This window comes from Sinocyclocheilus rhinocerous, unplaced genomic scaffold (assembly GCF_001515625.1).
Source record: "Sinocyclocheilus rhinocerous isolate Xijiao unplaced genomic scaffold, SAMN03320098_v1.1 scaffold585, whole genome shotgun sequence".
Classification (NCBI taxonomy): domain Eukaryota; kingdom Metazoa; phylum Chordata; class Actinopteri; order Cypriniformes; family Cyprinidae; genus Sinocyclocheilus; species Sinocyclocheilus rhinocerous.
Genome location: NW_015630024.1, coordinates 117799 through 123348, shown reverse-complemented (window position 1 = coordinate 123348; position 5550 = coordinate 117799).

Genomic DNA, 5550 nt, shown 5'->3' with positions numbered 1-5550 from the left:
TTAATTTTCTTTCACTTTTTTTTTTTTTTTTTTAAGTAGGAAGAAAAAAATTGATTTACAAATATTTATTTCACATTGTTATCACTAAAATTACTGGCACAGTCACATTTTCCACAGAGACATTACTGCTTACCTTCAGACGAGGAGAAACATCTCCTGATCTGAGGTTTTGGCACCAGCAGAAAAAACAAAAAGACAATGTTACATGATTCAGTGTGTGTGGTGTATTATTTTATAACAGTGTGTGTGTGTGTGTGTGCACCTGGTATTCATCACGTTATGGGGCACGTCATGTCTTGAGGTGAAGACCCAGTTATTTTACACTAATAAAATACCAAGTGTCGCATTGGTCCTAAAACAGTTATGCAACCACACACACCCTTAATCATAAACACTGATATGAGGACATGTACGTCTTGTACTAATTTGTTTTCTTGGTGACTTGGCCTTGATGTCTTACTTTAAAATAGAATGTTATAGTTTATACATTACGTATTATTTTGGAAACTACATTTTGAGATGGCACCATGGTATACTGATGGTATTAGATGGAAATAACATGGTACCTTGGCACTTACTTACTATGGGTTCTACCATATGCACCAATTCAAATGTTATATTCTAATTAATAAAAAAAATGGTTTTGTAATTATCAACATGTAGCACTGTTATCAGGGTAAAATACTTATGCTCTTGTATCCTTATCAAAGAACAGAGTAGCACTACACACTCAAAGCCCTTCAGACACACTCATGTTAAACAGAGTTAAAAACAGAATGTACAGGGATTGAGTGTTGACTTATTACGTGAATAGCCTTTAAATTTGTATTAAATCAAAGTTAATCTCACATCTTAACACATATGTTTTGTCATAAAAATACTTTTTTATTTATAAGACTTTTTATAAGATTTAAAGCCACAACTGGGCTTATAATGTACATTTTAGTAAGCCCAAACCCTTTAAAAATTATTCCTGTTTTGTTAACCAGTTTAGTATTTGACATATATTTTTTTTACCACCCATTTAATAACCAAACATATATGCTACTTTTTTTCACCAATCATTCCCACACTATAGTGTTAAATTATAATGAAATCCAACTTCTCAAAAAGTACAATTCATAATTATATTAATTATAACTATTAATTATAATTAATAATTAAAATTATAATATATAATATACTGTATATATATTAAGAATTTATGCTTTTATTCGTTGATCAAAAGTGACAAAAAAAACTATATAATGTACAATAACTACATAACTATATAATACAGTTCTGAACATTTTATTTGATTAAAAAATTCTGAACATGTACCACAGTTTACACACACACACACACACACAATACTTTAAAGAATATATTTGAAAGAAAAACAGAACAACTGATTTAAAATGTTTCTTAAGCACTAAGCATTTTACAATGATTTCTGACGGATCGTGTGACATTGAAGACTGGAGTAATGATGCTGAAAATTCAGTGTTGCATCACAGGAATTTACATTTTAAAATATATTCAATACTAAATAGTTAATATAAATTGTAATACTATTTCAGAATTGTACGTTTTTATTGTATTTTTGAACACATAAATGCAACCTTGGTGGGCATATAAGAGACTTCTTTCAAAAACATAAACAAAAATTATATACTGACCCCAAACTTTTGTTTCATATTCAAGTGGGCATGAGGTATGTTTAATTGGATCATTTTCCCTACATACATAAACGCAATCAGCGCCCAGCATGGCAGCATTACACCTGCTGAACACACAGACAGCTTTCCTATACTCTAAAGTCCTAAATCACAAACCTCTGTGCAATCACTCATGAAAATTAGCTTGTTTGAAGGTGTAATTGTGCTGTTATTCCCAATCCAGACACGTGCTTACAGATCTAGTCTTGTTTTGGCACAGAACCTTAAGCATTTGTGAGTGGAGATATGGAAAACGTCCAGAGTGTCAGCTTTCTGAAGTCAGTTAAATATAACCTCACTAGTATGTGTTGTTGCACGGGGCATCTGTACTTCTTGCTACTACACCCTCTGAATCACTGCATATGCGATATAGGTGCACAGTAGGGGGTTAAAAGAGGGCTTCAACCGAAAGTAGGGCAGCCTTTGACTTCATTCACAGGACTAAAACCCAGCTCCCTCAAAAAAGGCACTCTTTGATGAAGTCACATGTCACGAACCCTTGGGCCATCCAAGAAGTAGACGAACTTATTTCAGAACAGATTTGGAGCATTGCTGTAGTACATCGTTTGCTCAACAATGGATCCTCTGCAGTGAATGGGTGCCGTCAGAATAAGCTGATGAAAACATCACAATAATCCACAAGTAATCCACACCACTCCAGTCCATCAGTTAATGTCTTTTGAAGCAAAAATCTCTGTGTTTGTAATAAACAGATCAATCATTAAGGTGTTTTAACTTCAAACCGTTGCTTCTGGTCAAAATATGAGTCAAAAACACTTCACACACTAAAAAAAAAGTCCATCACCTGTTGTCCTCTCACATCATAATCTTGTAAACAGTGCTTGATCTGTGCATATTTCTGATTCCTGACTTCTTCAATGGAGAAAGAAATATATTGGAAAGAGGACTCGTATTTTAGTCATAAGCAATGGTTTAAAGTTAAAAATGTGTTAATGATGGATTTATTACAAACACAGCATTTCGCTTCACAAGATGTTAATTGATGGATTAGATTACTTGTAGATTATTGTAATGTTTTTATCAGCTGTTTGGACTCTCATTCTGACGGCACCCATTCACTGCAGAGAATCCATTGATGAGCAAGTGATGTAATGCTAAATTTCTCCAAATCCTTTCCAATAAACAAACTAAACTTGGATGGCCTGAGGGTGAGTACATTTTCATCAAATTTTTATTTCTGGGTGAACTATTCTCTTAAGAATCTATCAAACATAAAAACATATCTACTATACTCTAATGACATTTATATTGTTTGTAAAGAAAAGGTCAGAATACATAGGTGAATGGCCATCACCGCAGATATTGAGTGTGTGTAGTTACAGAATCTGCCAGCAGGGGGCTTACTGGACCAAACCTTGATTTGAATTTGTCATAGGCCTATATATGAATTCATCCTCGAAATTTAATAGGAAGACTGATCTAAGCATCCATCAACGACTGGAGAACAGTATGACTAATAAAGTCACCGTGCAGACAGTAATAACGTTCTGCGGACAAGACCACCTGCTAAATGACAACAGTAGGCTATCACAGCTCTCAAATAATGTTTACTTAACACTAATGTCAACGTACAGTGCCAGTAAAGCATGCTTTAGTGGCGGAGTCATGTCATGCTTATGATCAAAAGTGGTAAAGCCCCCCTGATGATTCACTCGTCATCATTCACAATGTTTGCGAATCATATTCATCATTTGAGAAACATGTCACTATTCATTTTGTCCACAAGGTGGCGCTACATCGCTATATTATAACCATACGGAAGCAAAGGCTATAAGCATATAATAGAATAACACAAATAGGCTATTACATGTAAGTGATGTTCTCAATCAGGCACTTTTTTCTTTAACAACTAACATGAATAAACCTTTACGAACTGTAGAAATATAATAGGCTATATTACCATTAAGAGTCTGAAAATACCTTTTAACGTGGTTAGTAACGTTGGAAAGACTGATTCATTGTAGCGAACCGTCGTTCGAACGGTAACTTACGTTTAGGGCCACTGCTGGCCAAATGGGTGCCCTAAGCAGGATTGTATTGTTGTGCTCCCCTTACTCAAATATTATGGAAGTAAAAAAACAAAAAAACCTACTATAGGGGTCAAAATAGAACTTTAATAAAATATAAAAGTAAATAAATAAATAATTTATATTATTTACAAATTACAATTAGGCTATAGCTCTAGTCTAAACAGTTACATATGGCTATGACTTTGTTAATACAGTTGTCTAATTGATTTTATAGTCTCAAACATTCAGAAATCACGCAAAAGAAAATTAAGCAGTTTTAATACGATAAAAACATGGTTTATTTTTGTAAGGGTTGTGATGTCCACATGTTTTTTGTTGTTGAAGAAATCATAGAGGCTGTGTCGTCTACAGCAAAAAGCTGGCCAAAAATTAAAGATTAAGTGAATATTGAATTAAATGTTTGGCCAATAGCCTAAACAAGGATTTGATTGTCCTGTAAGTGTAGCAGCAGCAATTACCAGGTCTTTGGCTCCCTTTGCAAGCATTTGTAATCGCATGTAATGTACATAAATTCTTTATTTTGTATTAGCCTACATTATGTATTTTAACAGTGTTATTAACCAATCATTATTGCCTCATTGTTTTTATATAATGCATTTTAAGTCATTTTAAAGGCTATTGTTGGCTATAGGTCTGTTTTTATAGGCTAACCACAACAAAAAATATATATATTATCTTAATAGGCCTACTTCTTTGTAAATTATTATTTGAAGTAACAAAACCATGGTTAATTTGCGGTTACCATGGCTACAAGAACAATGATTTTTGGTTTTATTCGTGTTAAAAGCATGGCTAATTTTTGTAAGGGAACATGGAAACTCTATTCCATGAGAATATTAGATGCGTTGGTGATGATGAAATTATTTCTGATATTAAAACACGTTATTAACGTCAACAGCCAAAAAAGTTATGAATGTGCCTGAAAGTGATGCACCGGCTTCGTTTTCAACTTTTTTTTCCTTTCTTTTTCTTTTCTCTGCGCCAGATTGCTGATGTCTTTTCACGGGCATAGATGTCCATCAATTATGAACATTTGCATTCCGCCGCAAACGTGAGGTGCGAGCGGTCGCGAATCCTCGCGATCATGGATGGGGGAATGGAATACAAATCATAAGAAGAAACATTTTGAACGAATGATTCTTTAAAGTGACGTGACATGTGGCCAAGTATGGTGACCCATACTCGGAATTAGTGCTCTGCATTTAACCCATCCTAAGTGCACACACACACTGTGAACACACACCCGGAGCAGTGGGCAGCCATTTTTGCTGTGGCGCCCGGGGAGCAGTTGGAGGTTCGGTGCCTTGCTCAAGGGTACCTCAGTCGTGGTACTGAAGGTGGGAGAGAGCGCTGTACATTCCCTCCCCCCACCTACAATCCCTGCCGGTACGAGACTCGAACCCACAACCTTTGGGTTACGAGTCCGACTCTCTAACCATTAGGCCACGACTTCCCGTTTACATAGGTCTACCTGCTACATACTACAGTATACAGTATATAGTGTGCACAATGTGTGAATTTTCTGTACGCATAGAATACCTGCTATCGACCTCCTAAATTTACCAAAATGAGCCATATACAAAAGACCACACTAAAAATTCAGAAGAAGTACAAAGAGCATTACCAGCATACTGTATCCCATAATGCAATTGAATCAACTTGGTCTTTAATTACCTGAGAGGAATGAACTATTAGAGGGTTTTTTTGTGGCTAGTTACTTGGACCTGCAACCTTTAAAAAAAAAATTTGAATTTTGATTAAAATTATGTTTTTGGTGAATGTTTTTGGTCTTACTGCTTTAC